Source organism: Macaca fascicularis, chromosome 10, assembly GCF_037993035.2.
Source record: "Macaca fascicularis isolate 582-1 chromosome 10, T2T-MFA8v1.1".
NCBI classification, from domain to species: domain Eukaryota; kingdom Metazoa; phylum Chordata; class Mammalia; order Primates; family Cercopithecidae; genus Macaca; species Macaca fascicularis.
In genome coordinates this window covers 85285220-85301749 of record NC_088384.1, presented here as the reverse complement: position 1 = coordinate 85301749, position 16530 = coordinate 85285220, and the positions used below count along the sequence as shown (strand labels likewise).

The 16530-nt window shown below is 39.3% G+C and overlaps 1 protein-coding gene and 1 long non-coding RNA gene across 3 annotated transcripts in view; one reads left to right on the top strand and one right to left on the bottom strand.

The window, feature by feature from the left end:
- The window catches only part of LOC102137596 (uncharacterized), a 60499-nt gene extending 57119 nt beyond the window's left edge, over positions 1-3380 (top strand). The window contains exon 4 of the long non-coding RNA XR_010578591.1: positions 2795-3380. This is a non-coding gene — a long non-coding RNA (uncharacterized lncRNA). The remainder of the gene's footprint in view (positions 1-2794) is intronic.
- Positions 1-16530, bottom strand: part of PDYN (prodynorphin) — a 123247-nt gene that overhangs the window by 26167 nt on the left and 80550 nt on the right. The window lies entirely within an intron of this gene.

The window sequence follows — 16530 nt, the reverse complement described above, 5'->3', positions numbered from 1 at the left end:
GAGCCCTCGCTGAAGGACCTTTATCAGCCTAAAGCTGAGCCTTCAGCCTGGGTCCCATCTCAGATAAGATCATTAATTTTCCATTGTAGCTTCTCTCTCTCTCTCTCTCTCTGAGTCATCTTTACAAGCCCCTGAAACAATGGCATTTAAGGAGGGAGCTTTCTCAACACCCCAAATCCATACAGAAAGGTTCAGCTTCCTTGGTAAAGCATTTACATGTTGGGTAGGGTGCATGGAGTGACATGGTTTTCACATTTGAGAAAGGTGAGTGGGAGGGAATATCAGACAACCGCACAGTGCAGATCATCATTTAAATACAGTCCCCATGGGGCTCGCTGGCAGCATTAAAATTGCTCCGTGCCTCTGTGGGGGTGTCACAGAACAGCCTCTCTCCTTTGTTCTGCTTTACCACAGAAAGAGGCAGTGTGGTGCAGTGGAAATACCCTAGGGCTGAATCCTAGGATTCAAGTCTGATCCATCATTTCTGGCCTGTGTATAACTAACTAGGCAATTCACTTACCTCTCTGAGTAATGATGTTTTTATCAATAGAATACAGTGATTAGGAGCAATGAAGGGCTCCAGAGCCAGACTGCCTGGCTTGGCCCTGGACTAGCTGTGTGATCTTTGGCAAGTTGCTTAATCTCTCTGGGCTTCAATTTTCTTATCAGTGAAATAGAGGAATAACTTCACTTTCCTCACAGGGTTGATGCAAGTATGAAATTAATATATGTAAATGCTTAGCACAGTGTCTACTGCATACTCAGTGATCAATAAATGATAGCAGGTGCATCAGTAACTGTCATTTTGTGTTTTTCATATTCCAGACACCCTGCTTTGTCCTCCTCAAGACCTACAGGATCTGGTCTTCGTGTCCCCTAATGTCTAATCTGCTCCACTCACACTGGCTCCCTTTCTGGTCCTTGGATATGCATATTGTTCCCATCTCAGGGTGTTTGCTCTTGTTGTTGCTTCTAGTTAGAAAGCTGCCTCCCTTAATATTTGCATGTCTTATTCTCTCAATTCATTCACATCTGTGCTCAAATGACACCTCCTCAAAGAGGTCTCCCATGATCACCTTATCTAAAAGACACCTTATCTATCATCATCTATCCTCTTGCTTGGAATTATTCTACACATTTGTGTACTTGTTTATTCTTTCTCTCATCCACTAGAATGTAAGTTTCAGGAAGCCAGAAATCTTGTCTTTCTTGTACTTGACTGTATAGCTGTAGCTCCTATAACAGTTCCAGGCCATGGGAAGCACTCAATAAATATTTATAGAATGCATGAAATAAATGTGGGTCAAAATGAAACACTTACTCAGTTTCAGCCTGTTAATCCCAGACCTATCTCTCTTGGGCTACTGTATACCACATATATGACTCTACCATATACATCTGAGTATCTGAGTCAGAACTTCCACAGCCCGTTCTGACTCAGAGCTGCCTACTTTCTTGGGTGACAGACATGGATGAAAGCAGCTGGAGAAGGCATCGATGACTGCTGCCTTTTCCTTGCCCAGGAAGAATCTGGAGAAAGAATCCACCATTTTTTCGGAACACTTTAAAATAGGACTTTATGGGGCTGTGGACTCCCAGTATCCTCTCCCTCCCGCCATTGTAGAAATGTTCATCCTGCATCACCTATCTGCCCAGTGTTTCCAGTTAGCAAGAAATGCCAAGTGGGGACATCTGGAAAAAGAAATATCAGCTTTGGATTCCACGAGCGGCAGAATGAAGATGTCACTAATAGTCAGTGAAAAGCTGGCTCATTCTTCCTCTCTTTATTCACTTCCCCTGGGCTCCATTTTCTGCCTCAGCACCTGCGCCGCCTCATGCTCGGGAGCAGGAATTTGGTTTTCAGTACCACGGACAGCGATTGGCTTGCAGCCGGGGAGTCGAGGAAGCCAGAACGTGGGACTTTGATGCAACCAAACAAATGTTTACTGAGCACATCCTGGGGGCAGGCATACTGAAGAATACAGAGATTTATGTGGTCTTGACCTTTAAATAACTTAATCTCTTCGAGTCATCAATATTCCTAAATTGATACAGCTAGGGCAAGGCCCCAAGCCTCCTGATATTTGGAAAGTGGAGAATCAAAGGGAAAATGTTGCCCTTCTCAAATGAATTTATGCTGTGTATTTGCATATGTTATCTAACACTCTCATTATACTGCCACCCTAAAAACAAACAACAAAGCAAAAAACAGGTACTGCAATGTTCTATTCACCATTATACCGCAAGTACCCAGCATGGTGCATGGCCCACAGTAGACAATAGGTTTTTAATAAATGTGTGGATGAATGAATCCTCACAAAATCCTATTTTACCCATTTTAATTTTACCCCGATTAATTTTACCCCTATTTCCTAGATGAGAAAACTGAGTCTCTGAGAACTCCCTTCTCATGACAGCTATTAAGTGGCACAGCTCAGGTTTGAATCCAGGACCTCCGAATTTCATGCTGTGCTGTCAAGCAGAGCCACTTAACTATGCGCTGGGCACTCTCAGAGCCTAGAAAAGGCGCTAGCTTGGGAGAGGCTGATTCTAACAATAGCACTGACTCACTATTCAACCTTGAGGGAATCATGTTTTTCTTTCTGGCCTCAACTTCTCCATATGTAAAATGGAAAAGGAGATTGTGTGGCTAAGGGCTCCCCTCCCCACTCCACAAATGGCTTGTAAGGTGCTCCCTCGAAGGCTTGGATCTTGCATCTGTTGCAGCTGGACAACGCGACCAGCAGGGGGCGCTACAAAATGAATTTAAAACATCCTTCCCTTGCCTCCGCAGGGCGTCAAAGGAGAAGTGTATTGATATCCCAGCAGACCTCAAAATCCTTTTTCATCTTCCTGCTATAACCAGAATATGTGCGCAAGCAGTGCAGGCGCTCTTCTTTTTAGAGTGCAACAAATGAACTTCAACCCCTCTCGAGAAGTGAGTAAAGAGGCAGCCCTAGGACACAGAGACAGTGCAGTAAGGCTGCGGTGACTTATCGCCCAGGAACCCACTGATTGAGTAACTTTGGATAAAGCCTCGAGCAAAGATAACTGTTTAAATGGCTGCGGCAGCAGAAAAATCAGTTTGGCTGATTGATGTCCTGGGTTTCTTGTTAGTGGGTGGCTTCCAGCCATGGCTCTGCCTCAGCTCCCAGAATTACTCTAATAAGTGATTTGCTCATCCCTAACTCTTCCCAGGGGGTGGGGAGAGGGAGCTGAATCAGCCCTCTCACAACCCTGATTTGGACTTAATAGGGTACTAGTGGGCATTGGTGCACTGGGGGCAATGTAGGGAGAGAAGCAGATTTGCCAGGCTTGGCAAAAATATCTGGCTCCTGCCTGTGGGTGTGGAGGGGAAAATAAAGTCAGAAAAGAAGTGATTGCAGAGTGAATGTCTTTCAATTCTTTGAAAAGAATGTAAATCAAATGTGTCACGAAGGCTGTTTCTGTGACCAAATCCTAGTCATTGAAATCTAGATTGACCAAAGTGGGTCTCCAGATTGAAGGGCAGCAATGGGGGAGCTTGGGAGATGTTTGTCAGGGAGCCTTACTCAGTATAGGAGTCACCTGGGATCATCAGAAGGGAGCAGGCTCTGCAATTAACCAGACCTTGATTCAATCGTGGCTCTACCATTGACTGTCTGCAAGGCCTGAATCGAGTTGCTTCATCTTTCTGAAACTCAGCTTCCTCATTTGTAAGATGGGAGAATACTAATAATATATCAACTGTCTCAGCTCTCTATTCTTGCAGATTAAACCACATTAACACTTTGTGGAATAACAAAGCAATCACTCGATTGTGCTCACAGAGTCTCAGATCAGAAATTTAGACAGGACATAACAGGTATGGCTTGTGTCTGCAGCATGATGTCTGGGGTCTCAGATGGAAAAACTCAAATGGCTGGGGGTTGGAATAACCTGAGGCTTTTTCACATAGTCCCAGGCAGGGTTGCCTCAAAGGCTGGGTTCAGCTGGAACAATGACTTACCTGTGGCCTCTCCAGCAGGATTCTAAAAGCTAGTGTTCCAGTGAACAGGCGGAAGTTGCATGACCTTTTATGATCTAGCTTTGCAAGTCACATAGTGTCACCTCCTTTGCACTCTGTTGGTCAAAACCATCACAAGCCCACTCAGATTAAGAGGAGGGGACATAGACCCTATCTCTAAGTGGGAGGAGTGTCAATTTAAAGCCAAGTTTGAAAACTACCACACCTGCCATGCATGGGTATTACAAAAATTAAATGCCAAGTACTTGACAGCAGCTACTACTCCTGTTCCCTCAGAGGATCAAACAGTTCTTGGTGAGAGCTTTTCATAATTCTTAGATAAAATCTATACATCCTTACCTGGCCTACAAGGCCTGGCATGCTCTGGGCCTGATTTCTTCCCTAGCTTCTTTCGGCCCATCTCATCTCTCAAATGCTTTGCCATGTGCCTTCCTTCAGCAACTAAAAGGCATCATGCTCCTTACCAACTGCCAAGTCCCTTTGCTCTGCTGCTCCCTCTGCCTGGAACACTCCTTGCTCATTTCATGGCCTGGCAAAAATTATGTATACCTAGGCCACTGCTTCAGGGAAATCCTTTCCAATTCTCCAGACCTATATCAGGACCCCCTTTATATGCTGTTAGAGAACCCAGTACTTTTACATCATAGCACTAATCACAATCACTATATAATTATTTATCTAACAGCCCTCCCTTGCCCCATGCTCTACGTGACCACCATCATGTTAACTAATAGACAGGGGCCCCTGTCTGTCTTGTGTTCTCAGCACCTAGCACAGAGAATAGCACAGAGTAGGTGCTCATTAAATATTTGCTGAATAAAGAGTGAATGGATGATTAGGCCACCAAAGCTTTGCGTTTGGGCTGGAATCACATTTACTAAGAGTAATTAGCTCAAATTAATCAGAGACCTGGTTGGCTTTGATGTCACCATAGGGCTTACTGGTATTCCAGGGAGAAGATTTGGGTATTGAAATGAGACCTCCTGGGGTACACTTTTGAGGGTTGGTCTTCTGGCGAGGCCGCAATAGCTCCCATCTCAGTTGTTACACTCAGTACTCCCTGGGACAGCAGAGAATGTAGAGGATGTCTATCTGAACTCTGTAAGGTGCAGCAAGAATTTTGGTGTACTAATTCATCTGAGCCCAGCTTCTTTTCATCCAAGTGGTGCCAACAACACCAAAAACATTAAATAAATAATTAAACCATAGAATTGTACACACTTAACACACTCTGTGTGCTAGGCACTGTGCCAGGCAGTAAAAATACTGTGAGAATGAGGGCAGACATATCCCCTGTTCTCCTGGGCCTTACAGTCAAATGGGGAGAAAGATTCAAAGCAGATAACTAGAGAATAGTAAAAGTTACATAACACAGGCATCCCAAGGACCTGTGAGAGGACAGGGATGGCAACCATCCTACCTAGGATGGTGGGGGAGAGGGGTTAGTTAAGGAAAGCTTTATTGAAAAGGTGATATCCAAACAAAGATCTTAAGAATGTATAGGCAGTATTAGAGAAGGTGACAAAAAGGAGCTCCAAGAATGGGAATAGTGAAAAGCACTAAAGGAGAAAAATAGCATGGCTTTGTCAAGGAAGTGCAAAAAGTGAGTGAGAAAGAGTGGCACAGGATGAGGCTACAGAGCAGGCAGAGGCCCTAGAATTAAGGACAAACTCTTGGCCATGTTAGGGAGCTTGTATTTTATCCTGAGAGCAATGGGAAGGCACTGAAGGATTTTGAGCATGGAGGTCACAGGCTTCAATGTGGAAAACAGGTTATACGGGAAGACACTGGAAGCAGGAAACCAGTTGGAAGGCTGATCGTTTTCCACACAGGAGGTAATGGTGGCCTGTACCTGAGAGGCACGATGGAGTAAGAAGAAATTGGCAAGTTCCAGGGATGCCTGGGAAGAATAACAATGATTCGTTTTAAAATGAGGAATAGAGGAAACAGACGAGTCAAGGAGACCTCCAGAGTTCTGTCTTGAGCACCTGGATGAAAGAGGAGTCAGAGTCTCAAGAATAAAAACAGGTTTTGGCAGCGGAAGGTGATGCGCTCACCTTTTCATGTATCGGGCTGCAGGTGCCTGTGAACACCCATGTGGAAATGCTATGCTGGTCCTGGAATAGCCTGGTCCTGGAATTCCCTAAGGATTTGTCTTTATTTAGGGAGTGGCCGGAGTTATGAGGAGAGGGTTTCATTTTGGACAAGAGTCTTCTTAAAACTCAAAACCTGACCGAATCTTCTGAGTTCTCAAATCCAATCAGCTTCCTCTGGGATCAGCTTAGGATGCAGACAATCTCCTGGCATGTGCCTGCCCTGTGGTATAAGAGAACACGGTGTAAAGAATCAGACACTAAGGGCTCTCATTAGAACTGGAAACTGAGTTCTCTCCCAGTAGATGTATTTAAGCACAGGCTTCAGAGAGCTGTTGTACAGGAGACTCAAGTACTGGATAAGGAATCAGAGCAGGTGACCTTTAAATACCCTTAGAGCCTTGACCTCTACTTATTGTAATTCTCTATCTGCCACCTAAAAAAAAAAAAAAACTAAAAAACTAAGTAGCTCATTATCTCACTCGCCTCATCTGCAGAAGAGGGTGCAGAGTATGATTTCAAAGGACTCTTCTAGTGTGGTAACTACAACTGTTTTTTCAACAGCCTCATGTTGATAGATCCCAAGGGCCCTTCTCAGTTCTTATCTTGACTGATCCCCTACAAGTATTTTACGCTGTTAATTACTCTCTATTTCTTGACTCATTCTCTTTCTGGGGCTTTCGTGACAAAGAACTCGCCTGTGTCTCTAAGTACTCCTCTCATTCTCTTCCACGGGCTCCTCTTCCTACCTGTCTTTTAAAATGGGCTTCTCTTTTCTTCTCTCTTGACACATTCTTATTCCACAATCTCATTCACCACCATTGCTTCCATGCTCACGAGAGGCATACATATCACTCAAAACTCTTTTACTAGACCTGATCTCACCTAGTTTAGGAAATAAAAAAATTATTGGCACAAGTGATTGAGAAGTCTGGAGACCAAGCACAGATTGACTATGGGCTCAAACAATATCCCCTAGACTGGCTAGGGATTCTCATCATCCTCAGCTCTGGGTGCTCACCTGCTGATGTATGGCTCGCTCGCTCTCTCTCTCTCTCTCTCTGCCACTTACCCTCAGAAGGCAGCCGAAGAAAGGGATCTAATAAAGTAGTCTATGTATCCCTGGGCTTATCTCTGAAATAAGCATATATGCATCCAATCCTAAACATATACCAAAGACTTTGAGAACTGAACTAGAGAACAGACCACCACCAAGATCCCAGGCTGGCCAATGGACAATAAATATATGCAGAATACATCTGACTAGCACCAGAAATCCGTTGAAAACTAAACTGATAATGAAACTACAGCCCACAGAAAGTGGATCAAAACTTGTAGCCCAAAACTAAGTGGGTCAATTTCCTGGCTAAAAATAATAATAACAATCAGCATTCTATATAGGATTTAAACAAATATGAGACCCAGAGTCTCATGCCATGATATTCCAATGGCCAGGATACAATACAAAAAGTACTCCACATATAAAGAATCAAGAAAAACTTTAACAATTTCAGGTAAAAAACACAACAGATGCCAATGACAAGAGGGTCTAGATGTTGAAATGATTAGACAAAGACTTTAAGGTACTATAATCCAAGAAGGCAAACACTGTTGAAATGAATGAAAAGCTGAGAAGTCTCAGTAGAAAAATAGAAGCTATAAAAATAACCAAATGAAATTTGAGAACTGAGAAATACAATAACCAAAATTTTAAAATGTGGCTACTTGATAAACTCAATAGCACAATGAAAATAACAGAGGGGAGTCAGTGAACTTGAAAACAGATTAATGGAAATTATCCAATAAAAAAAAATTGAAAAATTGAAGAGAGCCTCAGGAACCTACGGGGCAACACAGAAAGGTCTACTTTCATGTTACTGGTGTCCCAGAAGGAGAGAGAAAATCACGTGGTACAGAAAAAAGAAGTATTAAAAATGTAATGGCTGGAAAATTCCCATAGTTTGTGTAACACATAAACTTGATTCAAGAAAATAAGCAAATCCTAAACAGAATAAATTAAGAAATCCATGCTCAAGCATATTATAATAAAAATTGCTGAATGTTTAAGACAAATAAAAAAATCTTGGCTGGATACAGTGGCTCATGCCTGTAATCCCAGCACTTTGGGAGGCTGAGGCAGGAGAATCACTTGAGGCCAGGAGTTTGAGCCCAGACTGGGTAATATAGGGAGACTCTGCTTCTACAGAAAAGTTAAAAATTAGCTCAGCGTGGTGATGCATGCCTGTAGCCCTAGCCACTTGGGAGGCTGAGATGGGAAGATCATTCGAGCCCAGGAGGTCAAGACTACAGTGAGCTATGATCATGCCTAGCCAGGGCAACAGAGCAAGAATGTCAGTCTAAAAAATAAATCATCTCAAAAGCGGCCAGAGAAAAATAATGTATGACATATAGAGAAACAATTATCCAAATGACTGCAGATTTCTCATTAGGAATCACAGACGCCAAGAGAAGGTATAACAACATTTTAAAGAGATAAAAGAATTGTCAACCCAGAATGCTATATCCAGCAAAAATATCCCTCAGGAGTAACAACAAAACAAAGGCATTCTTGGATGAAGGCAAACTAAGATTTTGTCACCAGAATACCTGTTCTAAAAGAACTATTAGAAGCTCTTCAGAAGGAAAGGAAATAATACCAGAAGGAAACTTGGAACATGAGCACTGAAGAAGGAGCAATAAGAATGGTAAATATCTGGATAAATAGATTGTCTGTCTCCTCTTAACTTTAAAGTAGACTGGCACAGTGGCTCACGCCTGCAATCCCAGCACTTTGGGAGGCCAAGGCAGGCGGATGGTTTGAGGCCAGGAGTTAGAGATCAGCCTGGCCAACATGGAGAAGCTCTGTCTCTACTAAAAACAAAATACAAAAATTAGCCAGGTGTGGTGGTGCATGCCTGTAATCCCAGCTACTCAGGAGGCTGAGGCTCGAGAATCTCTTGAACCCAGGAGGCAGAGGTTGCATTGAGCCAAGATCACACCACTGCCCGCCAGCTTGGGCAACAGAGCGAGACTCTGTCTGAAAGAAAGAAAGAAAGAAAGAAAGAAAGAAAGAAAGAAAGAGCAGTTGAAAGCAAAAAGTTATAACATTGTTTGGTTGGGTTACATACAGATGTAGTATGTATGAGAAATACGACATAATAGGAGGGCTCAGGGACCCGTTTAGGATAAAGTTACATATAAGACCAGAAGTGGTAAAACACTGATTCTAGTAAACTGTAAAGTCATGTATATATATTATAATCCCTAGAGCAACCATTAAAAACTATATACAAAGAGATATAGTAAAATAACAATAGAAAAATTTTAATGAAATACTAAAAAGTATTCAAATACTCCAAAAGAAGCCAGGAAAGAGAAAATACAGCAAAGAAAAACAGAGCTGACAGCCAAAAAAAAAAAAAAAAAACCCAACCCATAAAATAGTAGACCTAAATTCAAACGTGTCAGTAATTACAGTAAAGGAAAATTGTCTAAACACACCACACACCAGGTAAAGGACAGAGATTGCCAGATTTGGACAACAAAAAAAAAACAAGATTCAACTATAAGTGTCTAAAAGAATTCCATTTTTAATATAAGGACATAGGCATTGAAAAGTAAAAGGATGAAAAATAATATACCATGGAAATACTAATAAAAAGAAAAGTCACTGGAGTAGCTCTGTTAATATCAGACAAAGTAGACTTCAGAGAAAAGAAAATTACCAGAGATCAAGAGGGTTTTAAATAATGAAAAAGCATCAATCAGAGAGAAGTCATAACACTCTTAAAGATGTATGTATCTAACAACAGAGTTTCAAAATATGTGATGCAAAAACGGCTAGAACTGAAAAGAGAAATGAACAAGCCCACAATTAGAGTTGAAGAAGTGAACGCTACTCACTCAGGAGCTGATAGGACAAGTACACAGAGAATCAGCAAGAACAGAGAAGAACCGAACAACACCATCAGTAAACTCATGTAATTGACATTTGCAGAATACTCCATTCAAGAACAGCAGAATTCACATTCTTTTCAAACGTTGAAGGAACAGTCACCAAAATAGATCATATTCTGTGCCATAAAACAAACGCTAACAGTTTAAAAGAGTTTAAATCATCCTAAGAATGTCTCTGAACACAATGGACTTAAATTAAAAATTAACATAGGAAAGTTATCTGGAAAATTCCCCTAACACTTAGAAATTTTTTAAAAAGACCTTTCTAAATAATCGATAAGTCAGTGTGGAAGTCTCGAGGGAAATTACAAAATTTTTAACTGAAAGAAGATGAAAATACATCTCAAAGTTTGTGGGATGCTGCTACAGCAGTGTTCAGAAGAAAAATGTATATAATTAAATAATTATATTTGAAGAGAAGGAAAGTGTCAAATCAACAGTCTAAGATTCCACTTTAAAGAACTAGAAAAAGGAGCAAAATAAACCCAAAGCAATCAGAAGAAAGGAAATAATAAAGATAAGGCCAGAAATCAATGAAATTGAAAACAGAAAAATAATAGAGAAAATCAATCAAACCAAAAGCTGTTTCTGTGAAAAGATCAATAAAATTGATAAACCTCTAGCCAGACTAAGAAAAATAGAGAGAAGACACAAATTACCAATCTCTAGAGTAAAAGTATTGGAATATTACTACAGACCGCACAGACATAAATGGATAATAAAAAATACTATGAACAACTCTATCCACTTAAATTTGATAACTTAGCTGAAATGGGACAACTTAGCTGAAATGGGCCAATTTCTTGAAAGCCACAAACTATCAAGACTCACCCAAGAAGAAACAGATGACCTAAATATTCCCATGTCCATTACAAAATTAAATTAATATTAATAGTTAAAAAAATTCAACAATATAACTCCAAACTCATACATATGGTTTCAACAAAATATCAGCAAATCATGTACAGTCATCCACCATGTAACAACTTTTTGGTCAATAATGGACCAAGTATACAACGGTGGTCTCATAAGATTATAGAGACAAAAAGTTCCTAATACCTAGTGATGTTATAGCCATCCTAATGTCATAGTGAAACACCTTACTAGCATGTTTGTGTGGATGCTGTCATAAGCAAGCCTACAGTACTGCCAATCATATTAAAGTATAGCAATACAATTATGTACAGTACATAATATGTGGTAATGATAATAAAAGACTGTGTTATTGGTTTATGTGTTTATTATGCTATATTTTTAATCCTTATTTTAAAGTGCACTTCTACTATTTATTTTTAAAAAGTTAACTTTAGGCCGGTCGTGGTGGCTCATGCCTGTAATCCCAGCACTTTGGGAGGCCGAGGTGGGCGAATCACAAGGTCAGGAGATTGAGACCATCCTGCCTAACAAGGTGAAACCCCGTCTCTACTAAAAATACAAAAAATTGAGCCGGGCGAGGTGGCGGGCGCCTGTAGTCCCCAGCTACTCGGGAGGCTGAGGCAGGAGAAGGGCGTGAACCCGGAAGGCGGAGCTTGCAGTGAGCCGAGATCGCACCACTGCACTCCAGCCTGGGCGACAGAGCGAGACTCCGTCTCAAAAATAAATAAATAAAATAAAAATTAAATAAAATAATTTTTTTTTAAAAAAAAGTTAACTTGAAAACAGCCTCAGGCAAATCTTTCAGGAAGTATCATAGAAGAAGGCACTGTTGTCGTAGGAGATGGCAGCTTCACGTGTGTTATTGCCCCTGAACACCTCCCCCTGCAACAAGATGTGGAAGTGAAAGACGGTGATGCTGATGATCCTGACCATGTGTAGCCCTAGGCTAATATAGGTGCTATGTTTTAATTTTTATCAAAAAAGTTTTAAAAAATAAACATTTTTAAAAAGTGAATAGAATAAAAATATAAAGAAATAAAATATTTTTGTGCAAATGTGCAATGTGGTTTAGGCTGTTCTTTCAAAAGAGTCAAAAAGTTTTTTAAATTAAAAAGGCTATAGTCCAGACGCAGTGGCTCACGCCTGTAATCCCAGAACTTTGGGAGGCTGAGGCGGGCGGATCACCTGAGGTAGGGAGTTCGAGACCAGCCTGACCAACATGGAGACACCCTGTCTCTACTAAAAATGCAAAAAATTAGCCAAGCGTGGTGGCACATGCCTGTTATCCCAGCTACTCCCGAGGCTGAGGCAGGAGAATCGCTTGAACCTGGGAGGCTGAGGTTGCAGTGAGCCGAGATCACACCATTGCACTCCAGCCTGGGCAACAAGAGTGAAAGTCCATCTCAAAAATAAAAAATAAATAAAAATAAAAAGTCTATAAAGTTACAGTAAGTTAAGGGTTAATTTATTATGGAAGAAAGAAAAATGATTTTTATAAATTTTGTAGCCTAAGTATATAGCGTTTATAAAGTTCACAGTCATGTGCAGTAATATCATTCACATTCACTCAACACTCACTGACTCACCCAGAGCAACTTACAGTCCCGCAAGCTCCATTCATGAGAAATGCCCTATACAGGTGTACTTTTTTTTTTTTTTTACCTCTTATACTATATTTTTACAGTACCTTTTTTATGTTTAGAAATATTTAGATACACAAACTCCATTGTGTTAAAACTGCCTGCAGCATTCAGTACAGTAATGTATTATACAGGTTTGTAGCCTCAGAGCAATAAACGATACCACATATAGTAGTGTACAGTAGGCTATACCACCAAGGTATATTTAAGTACACTCTATGATGTTCACACAGTGATGAAATCACCTGACAACACATTTCTCAGAATGTATCCTCATTGATAAGTGATACACGACTGTGTATATATGGATATGCAAATCACACACACACATACATGCACACACCCACACATGCATACACACACACAAAAATATATATATATGTATGTTTTGGCCAAGTGAAATTTATCTTGGGAGTCCAATGACAGTTCAACACTTGAAAATCAACGTAATCTAACATATTAACACAGTAAGGAAGGAAACCAAATAATCATATTAATTGATGCAGAAAATGCATTTAACCACACTCAATATTCATTCTTTTTTTTAAATGTCTCTCAGCAAACTAGAATTAAAAGGCAGCTTCCTTAACCTAATAAAGGGCATCTACAAAAAGCCTACAACTAACATAATACTTAATGGTGCAAGAGGGAGCTTTTCCTCTGAAATTGGGACCCAGGCAAGGAGGTCCACCATCACCACTCCTATCCCACATTGTACTGAAGATCTTAGCCACTGCAGTAAGTCAAGAAAAGAAATAAAAGGCATACAGATAGGAAAGTAAGAAATAAAACTGCCCCTATTCCCAGACAATATGATTGTTTCAGACAATCGGAAATTCCAAGGTATCTAAAAACAAAAAAGTAACTAATAGGTAAGTTTGGCAAGGTCACAGAATACAAGGTTAATGCATAAAAATTAATCATATTTTTGTATACCATCTATGAACAATTAGAAACGGAAAATTTAAAAACAGTACCATTTACAACAAACCCCCAAATTGTAAAATATTTTGGTATAAAACTAATAAAACATATATGGAATCTGTATGCTGAAAACTACAAAACACTGATAAAAGACCTAAATAAACAGAGAGACATGCCAGACTCATTGATTGAAAGACTCAACATAGTTAACATGTCAATTCTCCCAAACTAATGCAATTCTAATCATAATCACAGCAGGAATTTTTCAGTAGATGTAGACAAACTGATTCTAAAATTTATATGTATAAGCAAATGAATTAGAAGAGCCTAAATAATTTTGATGATTAAAATAATGTTAGAGGGCTTACACTACCCAATTTTAACATTTGCTATAAAGGTACAGTAATAAAATCAATGAGGTATTAACAAAAAGACAAGACACATAACAGTGGGACAGAACAGAGAGTACAGAAAGAGACACATAAACATGGTCAACTGTTTTTTGACAAAGTTGCAAAAGCAATTCAATGGAAAAAAGTCTCTTCAACAAATAGTGTTGGAACAATTGAACATCTATGTGCAAAAAAAAAGCTGAACCTCAACTTATACATCATGCCTTACATAAAATTAACTCAAAATTATCGCAGATGGAACATTTGAGACAAAATCTCTAAAAACAAGAGAAATCTTCATGTCCTTTGGTTAGGCACAGAGTTCATAGATATGACACCAAAAGCATAATCCATTAAAATTTTTTTATAAATTGGGCTTTATCAAAATTTAAAATGTTTGCTCTGCTAACAGAGTGAAAACACTAGCTACCTGTGGGGACAAAATATTTGCAAGCCACATATTTTACAAAGGACTTGTCTTCAGAATATTTAAAGAACTCTCAAAAATCAAGAAGAAGGAAAAAAATTTAAACAGCCACTTTACCCAAGAAGACACATGAGTTAACAAATAAGCACATGAAGAAATGTTCAACATCATAAGTGCTTATGGAAACGCAAATTAAAGCCAAGATGAAACCATCACACACCTATTAGAATGACTAAAATCAAGAAGGGAAAATCTAATATCATGTACTGATAAGGATGGAAAGTAACTGGAACTCTCATATATTGCTGATGGGAAGGAAAATGGTACGGTCACTCTGTCCTTTAATAATTGATGAGCAAATTGTGGATTATCAACACAGTGCAATAAAAAAGAACAAACTGCTGATACACACAACAGTATGGATGTATTTCAGAGTCATTATGCTGAACAAAACATATCAGCATTAAAAGGTTACATACTGTATAAATTCATTTATATGACATCAATATGGCAAAACTATAGGGGCAGAGAATAGATTACTGGTTTCCAAGGACTAGGGATTAGGGAAGGTTTGTCTCTGAAGGGGTAGCGTTAAAAGTGTTCAGAGGATCATGGTACCATTTTGTATTCTGATTCTTGCTATGCTTATGTGACTATCTGATATATTAAAATTTATAAAATAGTATACCAACAAGTCAATGTCACACTATGTAAATTTTTTTAACACCCAATGACAGAAAATGGTAGAGGAATGTTTACAAAGTTCTGAACGCAAATCCCAGAATTGTGTATCTAGCCAAGTGTTCATTTGTATATAATAGCAAATTAGAGACATCCTCAAGCATGTATGAGCTCAGGGAACATAGCAGCAATGAGCCATTCTTGAAAAAAAAGTTCCTATTTAGGAAATCCAGACAATAAACAGATAAGTCAAAACAAAGATTTCAGGAAACAAAAGGCCTGGTGGTGTGCACTGAATGTACTTAAATACGTAATTAAGATTAAACAGCTCCAGTAATAATTATGATTGCCAAAAAATGTTGACAATATAATAATAATTACCAGCTTGGACAACATAGTGAGACCTTGTCTCTACAAGAAAAAACATGAAGAGAAAAAGCTGGGTGTGGTGGCGTGCACCTGTGGTCCCAGCCACCTATTTGGAAGGCTGAGGTAAGAGGGTCACTTGAGCCCAGGAGGTCAAGGCTGCAGTGAGCCATGATCACACCACTGTATCCAGTCTGGGTGACAGAGCAAGAGTATCTATATCTACTGTCTAATAGTAATAGTAATAATAATAACAATTAACAGAAATTGACAAGTTGGGGAAGAGAGAATAAAAATAATTATAAGGGTGCTAATATCATCATATCTCTTAACAGGGAATGACTCCTCTAGAATAAAAATAATCTAGAGGAATACTCTCTAGAATAAAAATATAATTAAAATATATACTCTCTAGAATAAAAATATAATTAAAAACTATGCCAATCTCTTGTGTTTTATAATTTTTTCCCTTAAGCTTAAAAGGATCTTTTGAAAAAGTTTTTATTTTGAAATAACTTAGAATAGTTGAAGAATTACAGAAAGTTGAAAATGTAGTACAAAGAATTCAGTACGCCCTTCATCACTTCCCCGAATGTTAACAATTTACATGACCATAGTAAAATTATTAGAACCAGGAAATCAACATTGACAAAATATCATTAACTAAACGATAGATCTTGTTAAAATATTGCCAAATCTCCCATTGAGATCTTTTTTCTGGCCTAGAATCCAATCCAGAATCCTACATTGCATTTCATCGTCCTATCTCCTTAGTAAATTTTTTAGAGCAATATTAGGAAACAGTAACTCTTGGGTAAAATCTCCCCCAGGAGACTTTGCTTCTAACTCTTTGACCAGAATGATCACTCCTAAGTGCAAAAGAGTCTGGGAATATGAGTATTTAACCTGAAGATATGAACATTGCAGATACCCAGAATCATGATTCTTTTAGTAAGGAAGAAGGGAATGCATATATTTTGACTAAGCAATTAACAATTTCTGCTAGACAGGCATAAGATTAACAACTCCAAACTATGTCAGTGAATGGGAGCTACAGACGAGTGGGTACATTTGAGATATTTAGGAGGCAAGATAGGAAGAACTTGGTAAATGATTGGCTGTCAGATGTAAGGAAGAGAGATGAATGAAGAATGTGTACCAGATTCCT